At 35.5% G+C, this 26,507-nt stretch overlaps 1 protein-coding gene and 1 pseudogene across 5 annotated transcripts in view; both read right to left on the bottom strand.

Moving 5' to 3' along the window:
- CCSER1 (coiled-coil serine rich protein 1) overlaps positions 1-26,507 on the bottom strand; it is an 880,050-nt gene that overhangs the window by 246,041 nt on the left and 607,502 nt on the right. The gene's annotated exons all lie outside the window — the stretch shown is intronic.
- On the bottom strand, positions 742-26,276 carry LOC121493292 (annotated as a pseudogene).

The following is a 26,507-nucleotide window of genomic DNA, read 5'->3' as shown; positions in this document are numbered from 1 at the left end:
TATAGAAAACTATATGAAAATAGTCTAATAAACGTATTCAACCATGAGACAGTAGACTGTCTTCCTTTTCTCCCCCCCAAGATATTAAACCAACGGAATAAGAAAACATTTAAAGGAAAGGAGAATTATTACTAAAAGAAGCAGTTAACATTTATTTTAATTGTATGTCAGGCATTCTGGATACATTGTTTTATGTGACCCTTACAATAACTCCAAGTTAGGAACTTGTATTTTGTGATTAACCATTGAAAAACTAATGCTTTAAATGTGTAAATAATATATTCAGTCTTCTAGAACTACCCTGTAATAGTATTTGGCCTGTTTGGCTCAAATGTCTTGACATTTCAAAATGCTATGTAATATCTACAATATGCCAAACAATCTTAGGTGTTTTAAACACACTTAATTTAGCTAGTACAGTAATTCTGATGAGTAGATATTAATTTCTATGTTGAAGAGATAAGAAAACTGAAACTCAGAGAGGCTTAAATACATCTTTCAATGTCACACACTTAAGCAGTGGACAAAAATAAGTAATGGAGTTTTCATTTGAACTTATACATTCTGATATCAAAGCAACTGTCCTGGTTCCAAATTATCCAAGATGAATAATAGAAATAATGTCAAATAATCAGGAGAAAACTCAATAAGGGAGAGGGTAGGAAGTGCTGGAAGTGAGGTCTTACAGTCCAACAGATTATGTGTAGATGCAATTTTTAAGTTGTCTGTTTTGCCAGAGATTTACTGATTAATTAATCCATTCATACATTTTCCAATGTATGAGCATATATTTGCCTCTTTGATAATCTCAAACGTACTTTCATCAATCTCAAAGGTAGCCAGCCACCTTCTCAATAATCTTCTTTAGCAAAATCAGTTGCTTGTCATTGTAACCTTTCACTGAGAGATACATCCTGTAGATGGTATCTTAGAGGTCATAGCTCAAGCCTGCTGGCTCTGCTGCATATACATATACATTGCAACGTCTTTGAGGAGCTCAAGGTACAAACAGGCTACATTATGGTACAAGGGTTCCACATAAGCAAATGGGCTGAAAAATTCAAAGTGGAGACAAACTTCTTGCAAGAAAAACTTATCACCTTGTTTGAACCAGTGTTTGCTCATAGCTGTATCCTTATTTTTTTTAAAGATTTATTTATTTATTTATGATAGACATAGAGAGAGAGGCAGAGACACAGGAGGAGGGAGAAGCAGGCTCCATGCCAGGAACCCGACGTGGGAATCGATCCCAGGACTCCGGGGTCGCGCCCTGGGCCAAAGGCAGGCGCTAAACCACTGAGCCACCCAGGGATCCCCCTGTATCCTTATTAAAAGAAGAATATGGTGCTGCTTCTTTTCCTAATAATAAAAATCTCAAAATTTGTAGGAATAAATTCATTCTTCATTGGAAGTTTTAATTTCCCATTCAGGTCAGCATTTTGCCTTTTCATCTGATACATCTTCTTGCTTGTACTGGGTTGTACACAAAACTGTGATCTGTGTGATCAGTTTTCCCGTGGAAACTATTGCAACCCACACATTTTCTGGTCTGAGTTGATCCAAAACCATCTCTATTAAGTCAGGTCTAAATTCTTCCAGTAAAAAAAATAAAAAAAATAAAAAAAAAAATAAATTCTTCCAGTAAATATTCAGCTGTGAGCACTACTTCTAGGTGATAATAATGCAATATTCTTGCACTCTTAGAAGTATAGCTCATGGCCTGTCTTTATCTCTAAACTTAAATGCACAGCATTTAAATCCTTGCATTCTTGGAAAACTCATTCTTAAGGTCCTTCTGCACGTAACTGCTGAATGTACTGAAATATGTGCAAAATTATATCTTCAATATGTAATAATCCTTCCCCTCAGTCAAGTCCGCACTAATGATAAAAAACAAAAACAAAACAAAACAAAAAACCTCAGGCCCTTTCCTTCTGCCAACTAACAAAAGTATTTACCCAGACATTTAAGTTCTGATAACAGACTTCCAAGACCTTCATGCCCATTGAGATGACTGAGATAATGATCAGATTTTGATTTGTATCATTTCTGAAGGTCAGATATGGGGAATGCCATTCACAGATTCCTAGTATCCTTGATGGGTGTTATTTTGTAAAGTTGTTTAAGATGTTCTTGAAAAGGGTGTTCAGGGAATTCTGGCAGTGGGACATTTTTGTTCTCAACTTCAAAAAATAACTTGCTACCAGATTAATCAAGTCTTTTAAAGATTCACACAAATAGCCATTAAGCTGGATGAATAATAAGTAGAGTAGAATTTAAGTAGCTTTTCCCTTATATCAAGGCCTTCTTGGTTTAATCTTCTATAAAATATATTTGTTATGTGTCCCAAATTTGCTGAAAGGGAATATGGGATTCCCTATAGCTTTTCCAACTGAAAGAGTCTTCAGGCTTTGTTTATATCATTCTTCTCAAGTTCTTAATCAACTGCATTCACCCTCTATCATGCAACGCTCATCATCAAACAAGGGGCACAGGAAAAACTGTGCAAACTAGATTACTAGTTTATTATAAAAGGCTACAACTCAGGAACAGCCAGATGGAAAGGTACATGGGAAGAGGCATAGAGGTCTTTCTCTCCAAACCTCTATGTTTTCACCAACCTGGCAGTTTTTGACCTTTCTGAAATTTCTTAATATCCAAGTATTTTAGTTTCCTCACATGAAAAATGAGAAAATATTGCTGTTAAATTTATATAGTTGTTGTAAACATTTAAATGAGTGATGAAGACTAATATGTGTTAATACACGTAAATCATTTAGAAGGACAGTCTGACTTCTAAGCACTCAATAAATATTAGTATTAAGCATTTCATAAATGTTGGATGCTATGATGAGTCATATTTCCTACTAACATTAAAGTATATTACCAAAGTTTATTCCAGGTAGAGCTAGCTCTTAGAGATATGACTAATTAGATCTACTAACCAGAGCAAGTCTTCTTCAAAAGGGCCTTTTTGTTCAAAAGAAAGTCAACTAGAACTATGAAATTTTTCTCAAAATTCTTAATTTCCTATTATCTTTGAGATAACTTTCAAGAAATTCACTTCTCTTAATAAGACATGCTACATTTTTTCTGTTCAGTAAAATAACCCTTGGGTCTTAGAAACTACAAGGAGATCCATCAGTTCTGTCAAGAATATGAGTACTAGAAAAAGACTAAGGACAGATAGCCGAAAACCTATTTCCTTCATTTCAGGAGAATTGAACTGAAATTTAAAAGGGAAATTGTTCTACTTCATACAATATTTAAATTGTTATATTAAAAATTACTTGAGAAGCACCTAGGTGGCTTAGTCATTTGAGTGACTCATTCTTGGTTATGATTTTGGTCCTGAAATCAGTGTGGTGAAATCCAGCCCCAGGATCTCTGTGCCCAGCGTGGAGACAGCTTGGGGTTCTCTTCCTTTCCCTCCCCCTCTGTCCATCATCGCCCTGCTTGCAGGCTTGTGGCCACATGCTCTCTCTCTCTCTCTCTCTCTCTCTCTCTCTCTAATAAATAAATAAAATCTTTAAAAAATTATTTGAAACACATTTTTGACACATTTGGAATACACTTCTCTAGCCTAATCCCCATACCTTACATATGAATATACTGAATTAGATGCTGCATAAATTACTTTCTTAAGACCAAACAGCCAGATAATGGAGGAATCTGTATCAAAAGCCCGGTTCCTGATTTTTGCTCAAGCATAGAACCAAATCATCGTCACATACAGTGGCAACTGGTCACCACAATTGTAGCTGATCCCAGATTGGGAGACATTTTATTCAGGGATAGTTTCACTACATCTATACTTACAAAGGCCAAACATTAAGACATTTCTTTTATAAAAGAAAATACTCTGCACAGAATACCCAACCTCATTTTCTCTAAAAAAACTATGAAATATTAGATAATAATGAATAAGTGAACAATTTTAAATATGTTAATTCCATAAATTAAAATGTGCCTATTTTCAGTTAACCCATTACTAACATTCTGTATCAATTTTAAGATGTACGTATTTATAATTAACTTTGTAAGTAAGAAATTGACATGTGTGTCATAGTAGTGATGAGCTTCAAAGGGAACTGCTACATTTTTAAAACACCAAAATATAATGAAAATAGAATAAACCTCACCTTCCTGAAAAATATGTTTTCTTACTAATCACATTGGTAGTACTGAAACTGTTTCTCCATATGCTATGTTTAACAACCTATCTCTTTGACGGTAAAGTTATCTCCAGAATGATTGGTCTACATTATCAAACTATTGTAACTGAATGGAATAATAATTCTTATGTTGTTTCATTGGGCACCTCACAAATTTGAAGAAGAGTTAACAAAAAATTATTATTATTTCTTGACATTTTGATCAGATACACTAGCTCTCTCTGGAGAGGAAACAGACTGTGTTTTTATCACTTGATCTCAAGCACTCAATCATTTTCATATGATCTCTAGAAAAATTATATGGAGTAGGTTCATTCAATTTTAGTCTTCAAGGTGCTGAAGAGTTACTATTATACAATGCATCATTTTTCTTTTGTTAATTATAGGAGAACTCAAATAGAAAAGGATCTTGCCAATAAGTAATCTGGGCAGAGTTTAGAAGCTATACATTTCATTGAGAGAATTGATCAGCAGTTTATAATTTTTTTAACGTAAGTTCACAAAGTCTTCTTAGATTCTGTAAAAGTTGTACATTTTAAGGCTGAGAATTTTACTCTTACATACAGGCCCCATCAATGGACTTTTTGGAATAAGAGTGGTTGAGATTAATGAGCTTATTATAATTCATTAGAAAGTGGTATGTGGATGACTGCCTACTTTAATTAGTTTTATTACTGTAGGAAATTGTTTCATATGCCAGGCTCATCACCAAGCACGCCTGGAAAACATTAGAGCAGTAATCAGACTTGATATGAGGTACCTTTCATTAGGCAGTATGGCTAATGGCACTTATAATGAACAAGGAGGGTATTAAAAAGACGGACATGACAGCATCTAGCAAAAAGGAATTTATCAGATCAACTATTTTTGTGAAGCAAAATGCAAAGTATAGGACTTCAAAATACCGTTGTGGCATACAGAGTGCAAGATGCATAATTATGGCAAAAGATTTAAGTATCTTAGGCTCATTAATAAATCTCAATACAAATTTTCTATGATTCATATATTATAGAAAATGTTAGTAATCAGATCTTCTAACAAAGTAACCCTTCATATAATATTTCTTAACCATCACCACCTCAAGGAATAATATATCTCTGATTTTGATTAAGTAAAAAACATTGAATCACAATCTGAAAAATGAAAATCCAAATATAAAACATATTTCAGAATAGAGGTAAATGAAAAATTATAAACATATTCCATAGAAACTGGGTTATTTTATAAGTTCAGACTCCTAAAGATATTCCTTTTAAAAATGTTCTTAATAAATTTTTACCTACATTCATAATAAACATTAAAAACATTTCATATTTAAGATTTTGTCCTTATATAAATATTAGAAGTTACATCCCAAGAAACCAACTAGAAAATAAAGGAAATACTATGCACCTCTATAAGATATCATTCCTAAGACACTCATGCCATTCATAACTTACCAAATTTTATTTTACCATATCTTGTTAAGTAGTGTTTAGGAAGCACAATTCTCATTTCACTTATTAGGAAATGAAGATTATTATATTTTTACATATATTGAGATCATGTTGAAGTTTCTTTTTTTCTAAATAGCCTTATTGAGGTTATCATTTATATAAACTATATTTTATCACTGTAAAGTGCATAATTCAGTGACTTTTTAAATATTTCCAGTGTGGCTGCCTCCTAAGATTTCCTTTTTTTTTTTTCATTTGTTTTTATTGAAGTTCGATTTGCCAACATATAGTATAACACCCAATGCTCATCCCATCAAGTGCCCTCCTCAGTGCGCATCACCTGGTTATCCCACCCCCTGCCCACCTCCCCTTCTACAACCCTTTGTTCATTTCCCAGAGTTAGAAGTCTCTCATGGTTTGTCTCTCTCTAATATTTCCCACTCAGTTCCCCTTCTTTCCCTTATAATCCTTTTCACTATTTTGTATATTCCCCGTATGAGTGAAACTATATGATGATTGTCCTTCTTCGATTGACTTATTTTGCTCAGCATAGTACCCTCCAGTTCCATCCACATTGAAGCAAATGGTAGGTATTCATCCTTTCTGATGGCTAATATTCCATTATATATCTCACATCTCTAATACTCCATTAATATATTTCACATCTTCTTTATCCATTCATCTGTTGAAGGACATTGTGGTTCCTTCCACAGTTTTGCTATTGTGAACATTGCTGCTATGAACTTTGGGGTGCAGGTGTCCTGGCATTTCACTACATCTGTATCTTTGGGGTAAATACCCAGTAGTGTAATTCTAAGGTCATAGGGTAGCTCTATTTTTAACTTTTTGAGGAATATTCACACAGTTCTCCAGAGTGGCTGCACCAGTCAGCATTCCCACCAACAGTGCAAGAGGGTTCCCCTTTCTCCAAATCCTCCCCAATATTTGTTGTTTCCTGTCTTGTTAATTTTCCCCATTCTCACTGGTGTGAGGTGGTATCTCATTGTGGTTTTGATTTGTATTTCCCTGATGTCAAGTGATGCGGAACACTTTCTCATGTGCTTGAATGCCATGTGTATGTCTTCTTTGATGAAATTTCTATTCATGTCTTCTGCCCATTTCACGACTGGATTTTTTGTTTCTTGGGTGTTGAGTTTAATAAGTTCTTTATACATGTTGGATACTAGTCCTTTATCTGATATGTCAATTGCAAATATCTTGTCCCATTCTGCAGGTTGTCTTTTAGTTTTGTTAACTGTTTCTTTTTCTGTGCAGAAGCTTTTTATCCTGATGAAGTCCCAATAGTTCATTTTTGCTTTTGTTTCCCTTGCCTCCATAGGTGTATCTTGTAAGAAGTTACTGTGGCCAAGTTCAAAAAGGGTGTTGCCTGTGTTCTCCTAGAGAATTTTGATGGATTCTTGTCTCGCAGTTAGATCTTTCATCCATTTTGAGTTTATCTTTGTGTATGGTGTAAGAGAATAGTCCAGTTTCAGTCTTCTGCACCTGGCTGTCCTATTTTCCCAGCACCATTTATTGAAGAGACCGTCCTTTTTCCAGTGGATAGTCTTTCCTGCTTTGTCGAATATTATTAGTTGACCATAGAGTTGAGGGGCCATATCTGGGTTGTCTATTTTGTTCCATTGACCTATGTGTTTGTTTTTGTGTCAGTACAATACTGTCTTGAAGATCACAGCTTTCTAATACAGCTTGAAATCTGGCATTGTGATGCCCCCGGCTCTGGTTTTCTTTTTCAATATTCTTCAAGCTATTCAGGGTCTTTTCTGATTCTATACAAATCTTAAGATTATTTGTTCCAACTCTGTGAAGAAAGTCCATAGTATTTTTTTAAAGATTTTATTTATTTATTCATGAGAGACACACAGAGAAAGAGAGAGGCAGAGACACAGGCACAGGGAGAAGCAGGCTCAATGCAGGGAGCCCGACGTGGAACTCAATCCTGGGTCTTGATCCCAGGTCTCCAGGATCAGGCCCTGGGCCAAAGGTGGCGCTAAACTGCTGAGCGCCCGGGGCTGCCCTGAAAGCCCATGGTATTTTGATAGGGATTGCACTAAACGTGTAAATTGCCCTGAGTAGCATAGACATTTCCACAATTTTATTCTTCCAATCCATGAGCATGGAATGTTTTTCCATCTCTTTATGTCTTCCTCAATATTTCAGAAGTGTTCTATACTTTTTAGGATATAGATCCTTTACCTCTTTGGTTAGGCTTATTCCTAGGTATCTTATGGTTTGGGGTGCAATTGTAAATGGGATTCATTCCTTAATTTCTCTTTCTTCAGTCTCAATGTTAGCGTATAGAAATTCACTGATTTCTGTACATTGATTTTGTATCCTGCCACATTGCTGAATTGCTCTATGAGTTCTAGCAATCTTGGGGTGGAGTCTTTTGGGTTTTCTATGTACAGTATCATGTCATCTGCAAAGAGGGAGAGTTTGACTTCTTCTTTGCCAATTCAAATGCCTTTTATTTCTTTTTGTTGCCTGATTGCTGAGGCTAGGACTTCTAGTACTATGTGGAATAGCAGTGGTGAGACTGGACATCCCTGTCGTGTTCCTTATCTGAGGGGAAAGGTTCTCAGTTTTTCCCCATTGAGAATGATAATTGCTGTAGGCTTTTCGTAGATGGCTTTTAAGATATTGAGAAATGTTTCCGCTATCCCTACACTCTGAAGAGTTTTAATCAGGAATTGATGTTGTATTTTGTCAAATGCATTCTCTGCATCTATTGAGAGGATCATATGGTTGGTTCTTGTTTTTTCTCTTGTTGATGTGATCTATGCTGTTGACTGTTTTATGAGTGTTGAATCACTCTTTCATCCCGGGGATAAATCCCATTTGGTCATGGTGAATAATCCTCTTAATGTACTGTTGGATCCTATTGGCTAGTACCTTGGTGAGAATTTTTGCATCCATGTTCATCAGGGAGATTGGTCTATAATAATTCTTTTTGATGGAGTCCTTGGTTTTGGAATTAAAGTAATGCTGGTCTCATAAAACGCATTTGGAGGTATTCTGTCCCTTTCTACCCTTTGAAACACCTTTAGTAGAATAGGTTTTGTTTCTTCTTTTAACATTTGATAAAATTCCCCTGGGAAGCCATCTGGCCCTGGACTTCTGTGTCTTGGGAGGTTTTTGATGACTGCTTCAATTTCCTCCCTGGTTATTGGCCTGTTCAGGTTTTCTACTTCTTCCTGTTCCAGTTTTGGTAATTTGTGGTTTCCCAGAAATGCATCCTTTTTTTCTCAGCTGCCTAATTTGTTGGCATATAGCTGCTCACAATACATTTTTAAAACCGTTTGTATTTCCTTGGTATTGGTTGTGATCTCTCCTCTTTTATTTGTGATTTCATTACTTTAGTCTTTTCTTTTTTCTTTATGATAAGGCTGGCTAATGGTTTATCTATCTTACTAATTCTTTCAAAGAATCAATTCCTGTTTTGTTTTTTTTTTTAATCTGTTCATCTTTTAGTAGGATGCTCTTTAACCTCCATGTATTTGTGTTTCTTCCAAATTTCTTCTTGTGATTGAGTCCTAGTTTTAAAGCATTGTGGTCTAAAAATATGCAGGGGACAATCCCAATTTTGCTATCGGTTGAGACCCAATTTGTGATCCAGTATGTGGTCTATTCTGGAGAAAGTTCCATGTGCACTTGAGAAGAATGTATATTCAGTTACATTCGGATGGAAAGTTCTGTATATCTCTGTAAAATCTATTTGGTCCAGTGTATCATTTAAGGCCCTTGTTTCTTTGGTGATGCTCTGCTTAGAATATCTGTCATTTGCTGAAAGTGCCGTGTTGAGATCTCCTACTATTAGTGTATTATTATCTAAGTATGTCTTTATTTTGGTTATTAATTGATTGATATACTTGGCAGCTCCCACATTAGGGGTATAAATATTTATTATTGTTAAGTATTCTTGTGAGATAGACCCCTTAACTATGATATAGTGTCCCTCTTTATCTCTTACTACAGTCTTTGGTGTAAACTTTAATTTATCCGATATAAGGATTGCTACCTCTGCTTTCTTTTGAGGACCATTTGAATGGTAAATGGTTCTCCAATCCTTCACTTTCAGGTTGGACGTGCCTTTAGGTCTAAAATGAGTCTCTGGTAGACAATATATAAATAGGTCTTGCTTTTTTATCCAATCTGATACCCTGCATCTTTTGATAAGATCACTTAGCCCATTCACATTCAGAGTAACTATTGAAAGATATGAATTTACTGTCATCGTATTACCTATTCAGTCCCTGTTTTTGTGGATTGTTTCTTTGGGCTCCCTCTTTCTTTTACAGGGTCCCCCTTAATATTTCTTGCAGATCTGGTTTGGTGGTCACATATTCTTTCAGTTTCTGCCTATCCTGAAAGCTCTTTATTTCTCCTTCTATTCTGAATGACAGCCTTGCTGGATAAAGTATTCTTCGCCTCAAGTCCTTCTCATTTAATACCATGAGTATATCATGCCAGTCCTTTCAGGCCTGCCAGGTATCTGGGAGAGGTCTGCTGTGAATCTGATATTTCTCCCCATATGAGTTAAGAATCTCTTGTGTTGTGCTGCTCTAAGAATTTTCTCTTTATCTTTGAAATTTGCAACTTTCACTATTAAGCGTTGAGATGTTGAATGGTTTTTATTGATTTTGGGGGGTTCCTCTCTACCTCCTAGATCTGAATTCCTGTGTCCTTCCCCAGATTTGGGAAGTTCTCAGTTATGATTTGTTCAAATATACTTTGTGGTTCTCTCTCTGTATCAGCCTTTCCTGGAACCCCAATTATACATAGATTCTTTCTTGCCAAGATATCATTTATTTCCCTTAGCCTTTCCTCATGGGCTCTTAATTGTTTTTCTCTTTTTCCTCAGCTTCCTTCCTTACCATATCAATTCGTATTCTATGTCACTCACTCTCCCACCTCATTAACCCCAGCAGTTAGGACATCCAGTTTGTATTGCATCTCATTTAATCTATTTTTAATTTAGGCCTGATTAGATCTCAATTCTGTAGTAACAAAGTCTCTAGAATCCCTTACGCTTTTTTCCAGAGCCACCAGTAGCTTTATAATTGTACTTTTGAGTTGAATTTCTGACATTGCATTGAAATCCTAATTCTGTAACTCTGTGGCAGAGACTACTGTTTCTTTTTCTTTCTTTTGTGGTGAATTCTTCCCTCTAGTCATTTTGTCCAGTGCAGAATGGCTGTATGAGCGGGCTGAGTCAAAAATTTCAACCATGACCTAGGTAAAATACACCCTAGATGATTCTGAAGAGGTCAGAGATCAGAATATAAAACAAAAAGAAGAACAGGACAAAATAAAAGGAACTCGAAAGAGAAAAACAAATTTTAAAACAAAGTAGTAAAAATAAAAAGCCAAAAACTGTAAAAAATGAAGAGAAAATAAAAAGAAGAAAAGAAACAAAAGTAAAGAGGAAAAGTAAAAGAAAAAAAAAAAGGTGGGTGATGGTATTGGTGAGGAAGTGGTAGTGGAGAGAGAATTTAGTCTACCTGAGGGGTCCTGGAGAGTGATCCTCTTGGTTCTAAGTGTATTAAGTTCTGTATGTTAGAAGATGCTCAGTCCCAAATTTATATAAACCAGCAATACTTGTAGTAAGCCCCAAGATTGACCACCAAAACACAAATGAGATAAAAGAGGGAGCAGAATGGGAAAAAAGAGAGAATATAATCTCACAGAACCAACCAACATGGTATTCCACTTGGTTCTGGGTATATGTTGGTTTTAGAGGGTAGTAACTTCCACCACTGTAAAACAAAACGAGGCACAAAAAACAAAAAACAAAAACCATAATCTCATATATCTACCAAAATTTAATTGAGGGGAATCCAGAGGTGAAAAAATATATCTAAGACATGTAATTGAAAAATATGAAATTCGACAAAGAAAAAACTTAAAAATGAAGAGCTGGTAAAATATTGTAGTTAAGGTGGGGAAAGAGAAAAAATATTGGAAATTTTTAGCCTGACAGAAAAACAAGTTATAATGGGAAAAGGAAAAAAAAGGACCCTCTAATTGTATATACTATTTTCACTCAGTCCTGGAGCTTTGCAGCCCTGCTTGGTCAAGAACTTGCTCTTCCCCTGTCCTTCCAGCTGGTCTTCTGGGGGAGGGACCTGCTGTGCTGATTCTCAGGTGTGTGCATCTGGAGAGATGCCCCCCCCCCACCCCTCGGCAGGTGCCGGGCTCAGTGGGAGCTGTTTACCCCGTGAGGTCCCTGTTCCCTGGCGGCCTGCCCCTCCCAGGCACAGGGTGACACCAGGAGGAACAACACTGGCAGCGGCCAGGTCTCCAGCCCTGGAGTCAGCTCCCCCAAGGACCACCCGCAGCTCCCAGTCCGCACTGACCTAGGTGCTCCCGGGTCGGGGGGCGCTGACCTGCACAGCTTGGGGGCGCCCAGCGACAGAAGGTCCTCGCTGCCCTGGGCCCTCCCCGCCTCCACCTGTCCCGGGGGAGCTCAGGATCCCGGCTGTGTCCCTGGGCGCCCTGGGGTCCGGGGCCTGCACTCCTGGAATTGTGCTCCCGCCCTCGGCTCCCGAAGGCAGCAGGGTGCAGCCCCTCCCCCCGGAGCCCCCGCCTGACCCCGGCTTCTCCCCGAGGCCCCCCGGGCGCTCCAGGCCTTTACCGAGATTGGCCGTGGGGTGTGGGGCGCTCTCCCCCGGGCGCACCTCCTCTGTTAGTGACCCCGGGAGACCGGAGGCCCCACCGCCCTCCTGCGATCCTGTCCGAGGTCCCCGCTGAGCGCCTTTGGGTCGGGGAAGAATCCGGGTGGAGTTAAAGCTCCCGCTTCTCCGGGGCTGGGGTCTCCTGTCCCGAGGCTCTTCCCCTCCCCCGGCCTTAGCCCGGCTCCTCGCGGGGCCCCTCCCCCCTTGTTTCTTTTTAATTTATTTCTTTCTTCCTACCTACCTTCCTAGAAGCGAAAACCCTGCTCTCTGTAGCTTCCGGCTGTTCTCTCTTTAAATCTCAGGTCGAATTCGTAGGTTCAGGATGGTTTGAAAGTTATCCAGGTTAGCTGGTGGGGCCAGGTGAGGCGAGGACCCTACTCCTCCACCACTTGCCCGCCTCCCATGTTGAATTTTCTAACTACCCAATCTAACCTTTACTTTTACGAGTACATTCTTTCAATATTTAGAATTATTCCTCCAAATATGTGAGCTTTTTACTCAAGACATCCTAATTTCTGTTCTGCTATTACAGAAAAGATGTTCTTATAATTTCAGGCAGGGAATTGCAATTTCTGGCCTCTCTTTTAACATATTTTGTTTTTCTGGAAATATTCTAATTTCATTATAGTTCAATGAGCTATCAATTAGCAACAAATGAAGAAAATATCAGAATCTGCTTTTCCATTCAATATAGATAGTATCTATGTCAGATAAAGTCTAACTTTAAAAGCCTTGTGAATAGGTGGAAAGGTATTTAACTGTATCCTACTGTTCTTGAGTAGTCTTGTTAAAACAACAACCAACAAACCTAACCATCATCACTAACAATAACAGACACAACATGCACCTCAGTTCTAAATCTCCGCAAATATTTTTAGTGTCTAAAAAAGCTCGTTGCCTATGGTTTACCAGTAGTTTTCAAAATTACAGTGTAAATATCCTGATTTCTTATTCCATAACATTGATTCAGCATACAAGTATGCCATCTATTGCTTTTATTAAAGTCAAAAAGCATAATAAAATTAAACAACACACATGCTGCAAATTAAGATCACTAGTATTAGAAATGATAGCTATTCTGTATTCATTTAAAAAAGATTACTGTTTTTGGATTATATTCCATTTTGTTTGCAATACATATTACTGATGAGAAAGTATAGTGGATATAAAAACTTTGATGGAAAAAGAACATTTTTCCTTCTGGGTCATAAAACAAAATGATCTTCACAAGAAAAGACACTTAATAGATAAAATCATTTTTTAACACAATAAGAAAAGTCTACTTTTTTTTTAAGAGGAAATCAATTTTAATGGACAAGTCTCCGTAATTCTGCCAGGATGTTCTTAAGATTAGAGAATGATTTGAGGCTTCATTTTACCTGCTATACCACAACTCAAATGTTTGAAAACTACAATAACTTAAGCGTAAGCATAGAAACATTTTTAAGTAAAAAGGCAATCTGGTGATTGATTGATCTGCCACTAATATTAAATATATATATATATATATATATATATATATATATATTCCTTCTCAATTTTATATATAGGTTTATATATATTCCTTCTCTCTATATATCTATCTATCTACCTATCTATCTATCTATATATTTCCTTCTCAATTTTTCTACTGTGAAATATTTTCATTTTGTTCCAGTAGTGAGTGTAAGTTATACCTGACATTTTCTGTAAGAAATTTTGCTTATTAACATACATAAAAGTCATCAATAAATAGTTAACATATATCTGGTAAGTCACCCATTATCCATTAAAAATTGATCTTAATTTTAATAATGAATAGTAATTGGGATGCCTGGGTGGCTCAGTGGTTTAGTGCCTGCCTTCAGCTCAGGGCGCGATCCCGCAGTCCCGGGATCAAGTCCCATATCAGGTTCCCTGCTTCTCCCTCTGCCTGTGTCTCTGCCTCTTTCTCTTTCTGTGTCTCTCATGAATAAATAAATAAAATCTAAAAAAAAAAAAAGAATGGTAATGAATATGAGGTTTGCTATATGTTTACTCTCACACTTTTCTCTCACATTTTTATGAAATCATCTCAAACTCTAAAAAATAATATATTGATTTAAAACAAAACTCTAATAATAATCCTCATTGTCTCCCTAAAACAAGATCTTCAGCTGCAAGATCTTGAAAAATAATGCTATGAAAATCTCTAAGAAATAATGGAATGTATCTATAATTTAGTATTTTATTTATCTGTTATACCTTTTGAATATCTTTTTTTAATTACAAAAATGTCAGTATTTTTGCTTTAAGACAAAATGTTCTGAGTGAAAAGTTAATGTAGAACTACCTTTTGAGTAGAAGTATATAATTTCTTTTCTTAGTCTGATTGCACCTGGGATTTAGATAAAGATCAAAATTTGGGGGTCCATATAGGGAAAATTTATACTGATTATATTTTTTAGCTCCTGCCAGCTGCCAATGACAGTGACACCTAAGAATCACTCCATGGCAGTATTTTAAGTTACAACACTGTAGAAATAAGAAACCAGAGGATTCATCACACAAAGCTGTGTATAAAAAGAAAAACAAGTAGCATCTGCTGAGGTTCCAAGTGAAACTCAAACTCTATGCCAATATAAGATCTGTAAAATTGACACAAAATTGAAAACCTTCAAATTTACTAAACTACCACTTCCATTGTGGCTCAACACAGAAGATTTGGACTTTCTACATTCAAAATAGTACCTAACTTTATGAAAATGCCAACTTTGTTCTATTTCTTTGTTTCCTTCTTAGATTTTATTTTTTAATATGACTGACACAATATTTCATCAGTTTCAGGTGTAAAACAGTGATTCCACAAGTTTATACATTATGCTGTGCTCATCACTAGTGTAGCTACCATCTGTCATCTATAATATCAGTGTCATTTACTACAGTACTTACGCCTTTTATTCCACTGACTTGTTCACTCCATAATTGGATAGGTGTGTGTCCCATGACCATTTACCCACATTGCCTGTCTCCCCACGTCCCTTCCCTCTGGAGACCATTAGTTTGTTTTCTTTTTTTTTTTTTTTTTTTGTTTTCTGTATTTATAGGTCTGATTGTTTATTTGTCTGTTTTTTTAATTCCACATATGAGTGAAATCATATAGTATTTATCTTTCTCAGTCTGTCTTATGTCATTAGCATAATACACTCTAGGTCCATCCATGTTGTCACAAATGGCAAGGTCTTATGACTGTATAAGACCTTGACTGCATAACATTCCATTATATAAATATAATATGTTATATATATATGATATATATGTATATGTATATGATATAGGATACTTAGGTTGCTTTCATATCTTGGCCATTGTAGATGATGCTACAATAAACATAGGGGTACATCTATCGTTTCAAATTGGTGTTTTGGTTTCTTTGGATAAATAATAGCAGACAAAGGATGATATTAAATAATGATAAAGGGATCAAACCAACAAGATTGATATAATAATCACAACTGCATGAAACTAGAAGAAAATTACAAGAAAAAAAACTGGAAAAAGCACAAATATGCGAAGGCTAAACAACACGATGCTAAACGATCAATAAGTGAACAAAGCAATCAAAGAAGAAATTAAAGCAAACAAACAAACATGGAGACAAATTAAAATGAAAACACAACTGTCTAAAATCTTTGGGACACAAAGAAAGCAGTGCTAAGAGGGAAATATATAGTGATATAGACCTACCTCAAGAAACAAGAAAAAGCTCAAATAAACAATCTAACCTTAAACCTAAAGGAACTAGAAAAAGAAGAACAAACAAAGCCCAAGGTGAGTAGAAGGAAGGAAATAATAAAGATCAGAGCTGAAATAAATGACATAGAGACTAAAAATCAATACAAAAAAAATCAATGATACTGAGAGCTGGTTCTTTGAAAAGATAAACAAAATTGATAAATCCTTAGCCAGATTCAACAGGAAAAAAAGAGAGAGAGAAATAGAGAGAGAGAGAGAGAGAGAGAGAGAGAGAAGGAAAAAGCACTGAAATAAAATCAGAAATGCAAGAGAAGTAACAACTGATACTACAGAAATATAAAGATTTATAAGAGAATACTACAAAAATTATATGCCAACAAATTAGACAACATAGAACTAGAAGGAATACATAAGTTCCTAAAAACATACATTCTTCCAAAACTGAATTAAAAAGAAATAGAAAATCTAAACAAACCTATAACTAGTAATGAAACGAACCGGTCCTCAAAAAACTATGAAAAAACAAAGGTCCAAAACCAGATAGATTCACAGGTGAATTCTACCAAACATTTAAAGAAGAGTTAATACTTATTCTCTATTTCTTTGTGTCTTATTGCCTGACATTTTCTAAAGACAATCATTTTATTTGGTAAAAGGTTTTAACACTATCTCTCTAGTTAGAGGAAAAGAAAGAATAGGATGAACAAATAATGTATTTTTCTGTCAAATCAATCATAAATTTGTATGATGGTATAAATGAGCTAATAATAAAAAAATTAATGAGCTAATAAAAATATTATCATTGAAGAACACCCATTTCAGCATAAAAATTTGTTCACTCAATGTTATTTAAAGGAAAATAAGTGATTATCAAATTAGTAAGAAAAAAACAATTATGTATAACAAATAATTTTTAAAAATTTAAACATTTGGATTAAAAATTTAATAAAACAAGCTAACAGCCTTAGAATAACATATTTTATAAACAAATATCATTAGAAATGAAGAATAGTTTATATCTTAATTATAATGAAGAGATCTTCTCTTAAAGATAAGAATGTTTTTTTTTTTTAAAGATTTATTTATTTATTTATGATAGACAGAGAGAGAGAGAGGCAGAGACACAGGAGGAGGGAGAAGCAGGCTCCATGCTGGGAGCCCGACGTGGGACTCGATCCCGGGACTCCAGGATCGTACCCTGGGCCAAAGGCAGGCGCTAAACTGCTGAGCCACCCAGGGATCCCAGATAAGAATGTTATGGTCCAAATGGTTGTACTCCCTTCAAATTCATATATAGAAGCACTAACCACAGATGTGTTCGTATTTGGAGGTGGAGCCATTTGGAGGTAATTAGTGTTAGATGAGGTCATGAGAGTGAGGCCCTCATAATGACATTAATGTCCTTCTAAGAAGAAGCAGAAGGACGCCTGGGTGGTTCAGGTCATGACCTCAGGTTCCTGGAATGAAGCCCTGCATCCTGCTCTCTGCTCAGTGAGAAGCCTGCTTCTCCCTCTCCCTTGCCTCTCCCCCTGCTTGTGCCCTCTCTAAAGAAGTAAATAAAATCTTAAAAAAAAAAAATAAGCAGAGAAATCAATATACACACACTCCACAAACATATGCTGTGTGTGCACACCCAAGTGTTCTTCACACGTGTGCTCTCTCTCTCCCTCTCTCCCTCCCTTATACCTTCCCTTCTTCCCTCTCTATCTGCCCTGTGATATCCCTTCCCAATGAGAAGGAGACTGTCTGCAAACCAGGAAAAGACCCTCACAAGGAACCAAATTTGCTGGTAACTTGCTTGTGGACTTCTAGCCTCCAAAACTGTGAGAAATAAATATCTGTTATTTAAGCCACACAGTCTGTGGTATTTAGTTAAGTCAGCTAGAGCTAAGATAAAAAACAACAGGGATGAATTAGGATAATTTATGTAAATATTGGCAGCATATAACTACTTTAAAATTATAGCTATATAAAAGGTTGAATAACCAATAATGCATTAAAAATTTCATAACTATGTTTCTGATAGCAAAAGTAGTACCACACACACAAAAATAATTTCTTTGTTTTAGGATAATCATAAAGTCCTGAATAGATTTTTAAAAAAGCAAACTCTTGACTCTAGCTTTTTATTTCTTTTGAAACAAATGAAAAACATCAAAACTGCTATCTCCCTGACTTAAGTGATAGATTTCATTTGCATTATTCAGATTACTTAATTCAGACTTTTAGTAAACTATTGAGCAAAACATTTCATTCGACTATGTCAAAAACTCAATTTCTTTGTCATTGCATGTGGTTATGCCTTTTGAGTGTGTACATGTATAAAAAAGAAATAACCTGTGAGCGAGGAGTGAAACAGTTGAGTATGAGAGAAGAGAGGGCACCAGTGAACTCTCTCTTTGGAAGAGAGGAGCATTAGAGGAGAGAATGAGAGAAAGAAAAGGGAAGAAGTGGCTGCTCCAGTGGATGGTAATCACCAAGCTCACTAAAGGGTACCACATAAGTAATAGTTAATGTAAGGACTATAACTTGAAGGGACGCCTGGGTGGCTCAGTGGTTGAGCGTCTGCCCTGGGCTCAGGGCATGATCCCGGGGTCCTGGGATTGAGTCCCACATCCGGTTTCCCCCAGGGAGCCTGCTTCTCCCTTTGCCTATGTCTCTGCCTCCCTCTGTGTCTCTCATGAATAAATAAATAAAAACTTATTAAAAAAAGGAATATCACTTGAGCATTGAAGTTTTCCCCTAATGTCTGATGGTAATAAGATACTGAAGATACTGCTTGGTAAAGCATTCTTTGAATATATATTATTGTGGAAATATTGATCTAAATGTCCCATGATCCAGTCTAAAAATGGTAATTCTCATATGCCCTGACTTTTCTTCTTTTAATCGCAGTTTTTAACTTTTCACTCCCATATTTGGTAGCAAACATTTATTGAATGCTGTATGTTAATTGTTTGTAGCTATGTAACAAATTAAATGGGAAAAATGTCTGTCATCTTAGGAATCTGGTTATTGCTCAGTTGAGTGCTATGGATTAGGTCTCTTGAGGTTGTAATCAGGATGTAACACAGAACCGAAGTCTTCTCCAGTACAGACTGACTGAAGATAAAAGACCCTTTACCAAGCTCACTCATGTGGGTGCCCTCATAGATGTGCCTCGGGGCATGGAAGTGTCCCCCTGAGCAAGTGGTCCAAGAGAAAGTGAAATAGTGTCTTAGAAAGGTAACCTGTGTATCAATGATCTAATTTATCATATAGCTTTCTAAAAAGCATATTTTTACAGCAATCTAATTAATGATATCCACAAAGACATTTGCAAACCAGCACCCTTTTGAGCTCAGTAAGTTAGGACAATCATTGGTTTAGTTCAGCATCAGCAAATTGGAAATCAACTGATCCCTAGGGAGAAAAGAGGTCATAGACAATTTTCAAAGCAGAAGAACTGACTATTTAAACCTATGGCATTACGTAGGCCACCAAAGAAATGGCAAATTTAAAATTCACATACAATCATATATGATGCCTTCCATTAAAAAAAAAAAAAAGAAGAAGAAAAGAATCAAAAATATTTGTTCTACATTTGCATTTTGTTCTTTCTGGAATTGTGCATGGTTTGGTTCCACTAGGGCTAAATTATTTTCAGATTAGTTTACCATACTGTACCTTAAAAAATATATATATATGATACATCTTTATAAATATATAAATAGGAACATGGAAAAGCAGAGAAATGAATCTGTTGCAGCATACCTTCCTCTAAATGTCCTCCTGTGAAATCAGCCCAGAAAGCTCTATAGAGCAAATATAGTAATGTTAAGATAATGACTATCATATGAACTTTTAACAATTTGCATGATGCCCAGAACAGGTTAGGTAGCTGGACACCATTCTCTAGTCAGATAAACAGCATCAACTTGTTCAGTAGTATAATCACATTCGATAGGTAATTTTTCTTAAGTTGAACTGAGTGCTAAGGCAGTGAAAAATTGCTTTGGCTCTCCTAAACTACACAGGTTGGATCATATCTCATATGAGCTCCAGTGCACAAAACTTAAGGGTATTTAGACCTTATAAATGTTTTATGTCTTTACACTGTCCCTACTTGTGTATCAGTGGAGAGAAACTAAATATGAGTTACTGTCAGAATTTGTGAACACAGAGAAGAAAATCAGAAAAAAAAAATCAACTCCATGAAAATATATGTGTGTATAAAATTGTTTTAATAGTAGGTGACATTTATCACATAATTATAAGGTCATTTTGATTATGATTTGCTTCATCTTCTTTGTATACAACTTATTACATATAGGTAATGGATTCAAATAAATAGATTAATTTTTGCTTGAGCATTCTGATACTTTACCGCTCTTTACTTAGCTGTACCTGGTATTACTTAATGCCCATGATCCTAAAAAATCTGAGTTGTAAATAAAAAATTTGCATAAAGATAAAAATTTGCATAAGGAACATTTTACATGAACTAAGAAAACTAAACAAAACTTTTAGCAAGTTATTTTCATATATGGGTATCCATCTGCATTAGACTCATCTGTTATATTCAAATATGGCTTGAATGTTTAATTGAATTTGATGGATTTCATCTTTGGATTTTTGTTATATGAGTCCCAAATTTTCCAAAAATTGTTATTCTAACAGTTCCATCTAGATTAGTTTATTAAAATTTAATATATGTGTTCCCTTTTCTTCCAATGCCTTCAACAGTCCTGCTATCCCCTTGGCTTCAGCCACCACCTCCCATAGAAAGTCATACAGCCAACAGTTCTGAACTACTTTTTTTGTCCTCAGAGAAATCATATTCACCTCCATATTTCAACCCTCTTTCTACTCAGAATGGTCCTTCCCTATTCCATCACAGTCTGACTTATTCTTAAGAATCCAGCTCAAATATTACCCTCTTGCGAAATCTGGAATCTCCTGGTCTAAATAAGATGCCCCAATTTTGTACTTATTTAAAAATATATTGTAATCCTTACAAAATCTAGCCTCAAATTGTCATTTGGTTTTGTTTTTTCCTCCACTATTCCTCACTAGACTGCAATTTCTTAGAGAAAAGAAATCATGGCTTAATTGAATTTGCAACCCTGATCATAGCGGGATGACTGGCAAAAAGTAAATATTAGAAAGAAAGCAAACAAACAAAAACAATTAATAAACAGGAAAAATCGAAAGAGGGGATGACTCTCCTTCAATCTCTATATCTCAGATCCTAGAAGAGTACAGAGCAATCCCAAACAAGTCTTCAGATATGTTTCTTAATTGCCAAAGTGCTGGAGTGTTCCTTGGGTACAGTATCTGTATATCAGGTGTTCATAGGTCAAGTAAGGTTTAAAGGAAAGTAATATTAGAATGCCCTTTAGGGAAACAAGTAAGAAATTTATCTCTCTCTCTGTTGAAAATTTGCATATGTATGCATTGCTAATAGGTGTATTAGGATTTTATGTAGTAATTAGAATCCTTTAAGGAGACCAAAGGCTATTTAAGAAGCCATTTTTGTTAAAAACAGGTTTCCCAAAGGGCTTGTACAGGTTGTTAAATACTAAGCCAATTTAGGTTTGATATGGCAACACCTCCGAGAACATAGAAGAGAGTTAATTAAGTGAGTTAGTGACCTGTTTGCTAAGAATTATGTTCCTGATAGGAAGAAAACTCCAACAGAGGCATTTTACCGAGACTGTTGCAGTCACATTAAGTTGCCATATTTTTTTCTCTACTTTTCATTTGGGAAAAGAAAGGTTCATAGGTCACCAAAGGGGAATGAGAACAGTGAGATACTTTAGAGAATAAAGAAAAATTATTTTCTATTTACAAAATGATTGGTTGGTTTATTAGGTAATAAGGAATATATATACTGGTTAACAGTACAATGTTTTTATTAAAGTATTTGGAAGTGACACAGTCTAGCAGAAAAGAGACTAAGAACTGACACTAATATGAAAGTTAGAAGTGAACTTTTTAGGAAATAACAGGTTAGGGATTTTCAACTAATTCTTTAGTTGAGAAAAAATTTCACACATGGTATAAATTAAATTACATTTTATTTAAGATCCTTCTTTTAAATTACTTAATATTTTAAGTTATACAGTTAATCTCAGAATTAATATTTTAAATTTTATGCTTTCATTTTAATAAACACTTCAATTCTTACAGACAAAGTATTGTGGTCTACTATTCTGCTTTTCCCTCTGTTTAAATAAGGCTTGCCATTATGCCCCATGTAGCCCTTACTATAGGTACTACCATCATTAAGTGACAAACTGATGTTTCCATAGGCATAAGGCACCTAAGAAAAATTAATTACTATTTTCAGTGTGTTCCATAAATGCAGCTTTATTAGTGATGATGATATTTACATTCAAAGACGAATACTGGTTCTTCTCCATTAGCAGATGAATAGCTTTCTGGATTATAATTCTACTTATATTCTATTAATCAAAGTAAATCCAAAGTAAAAACAAAGATATATACTTTGTTTAGAGATATTATGTCTTGAAACATTTCTCATTTGACTATTAAATAAATGTGTATTAAGTTCAAGTCTGCCCTCATTAATTATTACAATATATCTGTAATGTAAGACTTCACACAAATCCTAAAAGTATGGTGGGTGCTCTGAAAAAGAATCAGGTGGTAGAAGCAGCATATTATAGGAACACGTTATCTGGTGAGCTATGGTAACTTAGTACAATATTGAAATGCCTGTTTTCACCTCATATACTTTTCCTCTTACTCTCATTTTAAGCAAGGAACTGGACTTTTAAAAAAAATATTTTATTTATTTATTCATGAGAGATACAGAGAGAGGCAGAGATGCAGGCAGAGGGAGAAGCAGGCTCCATGCAAGGAGCCTGACATGGGACTTGATCCCAGGTCTCCAGGATCACATCCTGGGCTGAAGGCAGTGCTAAACCACTGGGCCACTGGGGCTGCCCCAGGAACTAGACTTAATTTAAAGAAGAGGGAAATAGAGGCTCTTTATAAAATCCTATGTGAAATAGAGGCTCTTTATAAAATCCTAAATATCCTGAAAGGATAATGCTGAGGATACTAGAGAGTAACAGGAAAGTGAGAAAAAAACTTGAGGGATAGAAAGGAAGTGAGGGGAGAGTCTGACAATAGATAGAGGAGAGTCATATTGGTCTCATGAACAGGGGAGACTTAATTCTTGTTTCTGGCACCACTTCTGAAGGTGGCAAAGACTCAGTGAAGAAGGGCTATCTTGTTCAGTCTTAACCTAAGGGGCTATGTTCTCTAGGCAAAAAAGTTTTTAATCTTTCCCAAGGTGCTGTTGCTTTATCCCTAACTACTCATCAGACTGACATAACTTCAGGTACCCAATAGTTGGAACTAAGCCCCAAGGAAAGTAACAATGCAACCCAGGGAATTCATTGCCAGAGAAAGGAATTAGAAAGGAAACAACCATAACTTGGAGCTTTTTGTCAAAATAAAACTGCTGGAGAAGTAGATGACAATTTGAGTAACAGTAATAAAATTGAAGGAGGCTGAGGCTCAGCTACAGTCTTTCTAGAACTAAATAAACATATTGTAATGGAAAAGTTTGTGTAAGGCAATGGAAAAAGAAGATTTTTTTTCCTCTGCAACCTGATTTAGTGACTAAAGTATCAAGTAAAGGAAATAAAGCATGGAAAGAAAAAAAAAATAAATAAATGAAAGTCACCAGAAAAAAAAAAAAAAGATAAGAGACTTGGAAAATAAATCAAGGAGATATAACTAGTAAATGGTAGAATTTCCAGACTGAAGAAAAGAAGAAATACAAGTGATCATGTAATCACTTAAAAAAATAAGATGAAGAAAAAACTCTGAGCTGAAGAACGACTTATATCTGCAGATAGGAAAAGCTTGCTGAGTTCTAGGCAGGGTGCATGTCTAAGGGATGCATATCTAAGGATTCACATGTTTGATGGAATTATGTATTAAGAGGTTTGCAACATTAATCACCAAATGGGTCAATAAATGTGGTTATCTCAGAATGGAGATATCTTAGATTATTTGACTACTCTTACTATATGCTATTTATTATTCTATTGTTTTTTTATTTGTTTTACAAAAAATATTTCTTATGGCTGCTGTAACAAATTAGCCATAAACTTGATGGACTATTTTTTATTTTCTCATAATTGTATTTGTAATTACACTTAAGATCCACTCAGATAAACTGGGATAATTTCCTCATCTCAAGATCATTAATTACATCACATCTGCAGAGAGTTTTTTTTCAAATAAGATAACATTTACAAGCTGTAATCAGGATCATGATACACCTTTGGGGAGACATTTTTCATTTACTACAATATGTATTTTTATAGTATAAAAATAATAAGGTTACTTTTAGTGTGAAATAACAGGATTTGGGTTTTTACATAGGCATTATTATCAGAGTCATTAAAATTGTTTACAGAGGTGAGAGATATATTCAAATTCTTATTTTTAAATTATACCTACCACTACACTGTAGTGAACTGTTTTTGTTGGAAGTAGGTGTACAAGACTGGTACTAGGTGGACAGGGAAAAGTAGGTATACAAGACTGGTACTAGGTGGACAGGTAGGAGGCTACAACAGTCTTGGATGAACAAAGAAAAGAAAATTATTCAGATGAGGGAAAAGCCACAATTAAATTTCTCATGTAATTAAAGATTATCCCTTAAAACACTAAACATATGTAGGTAGTTTTTGAAATTACTCTCTTTATATTTGTATATCCCCCACCTGAAAGAAAGCAGGGACTAGACTCAAGTTCCTTCACTCTAACAGTCAAATCCAGCGCTCTTGGAAAACCGCAACTCCATGCCTCTTGAGCAGCAAATCGTGTAGGAAACAAGATGCTTACTGACTACAAAGACTGTGGAAGACTGGATCAAACCAGTCTGTGCCAAGGTGGACCCCAGTGCTGACCTTTCATTGACTGTTTCCATCATTTTAATATTAAAATCATACCTAAAGGTGGCAATTAAACATGTTAATTAAACATGTGACATGAGGAAGCATGACCTTTAAGTGCACAGGTGCCAATAAATCCCACCTCTCCATGCTTAGACATCAGCCTTTTTTCCCCTGAAGCCTCTTTGAAGCACACTCCGACCTCTCCTTGGTAGAGTCAGCCTGAGGATTCTTCCTTTGTCTGGTCTCTCTGATGCTTGAGCATCTGTCCCTATAAAAGCTTTGCCTGGGATTCCCCTTTGGCCTCTAGTCAATTTCTACTGCTTAGAGAGTCCAAAGGCCCAGGTCAGGAACACAGTCTTCTAGAAAATTATTTGACTATCACTTGACAATTCTTTTAAATTAAATTTTATTTCTTTGAATTGCCTTTATATGTTTATTGCAGAAAATTGAAATTTTTATTATTTCTCTTCATAAAGAACATACAGTGTTCTTTATTCATATTTTTATCATGCAACAGAGATTTTACATTTTTTCTATAGAGGTCTTGTGCATTCTTTGCCAGGTTAATTCTTTTTTCCTTCTTTTTTAAATTGAAGTACAGGTGACATACAATATGATATTAGTTTCAGATGTACAACATAGTGATTCAAGAATTATATACACTACTCACACATTCATTACTCATCATATTTCGGTAAGTGTAGTTGCCACCTGTCATACAAAATTATTACAATATTATTGACTAGAAAAAAAGCAAACAAATAAAAATGGTATTATTGGCTATATTCCCTATGTTGTAATTTTTATCCCTATGGACTTATTTTATAACTGGAAGTTTGTACTATTTATGTATGTATGTATGTATGTATGTATGTATTTATTTATTCATAAACAATTTTATTTATTTATTTATTTATTTATTTATTTATTTATTTATTTATTCATGAGAGATACAGAGAGAGGCAGAGATGTAGGCAGAGGGAGCAGCAGGCTCCCTTAGAGGAGCCCGATGGGGAACTCGATCCCAGGATCCTGAGATCATGACCTGAGCCAAAGGTAGATGCTCAACCATTGAGTCACCCAGGCATCCCAGAAGTTTATATTTTTTAATACCCTTCATCTGTTTCACCACTCTCCCTTTTCTCTGTCAACTGCTAGTTTGTTCTCTGTAATTATGAATGCATTTCTGTTGGTTTGTTCATTTGTTCTGTTTTAGATTCCACAGATAAGTGAAATCATATGGTACTTGTCCATTTCTTGATTATTCTCAGTCATGTTGGTCAGCCTTCTTTTGAAATGACTGATGCTTTTGCGTCTTCTTTTGGTGTGAGCCATCTCTTCTCACTTTGATTGTTTACAAGAGTTTAAATTTCACTTCCTCACTAATCTGATATTCTTACCAAGACCTAGAAGGAAAACTCAGTGAGCCCACCATTCTAATTCTGCTATTTAATAATGCCCAAAGTCAGGCACTGCTTTTAAGGAAGCTCTGCATTAGATTCCTTTCCAATTCAGTTCTAATTTGGGATAATGTTTATAGATATTGAGTCATAAAAATACCCTTCT

The sequence above is a fragment of the Vulpes lagopus genome, chromosome 6 (assembly GCF_018345385.1).
Source record: "Vulpes lagopus strain Blue_001 chromosome 6, ASM1834538v1, whole genome shotgun sequence".
In the NCBI taxonomy this organism is placed as follows: Eukaryota; Metazoa; Chordata; class Mammalia; order Carnivora; family Canidae; genus Vulpes; species Vulpes lagopus.
This window is presented reverse-complemented; position numbering and strand designations above follow the sequence as displayed.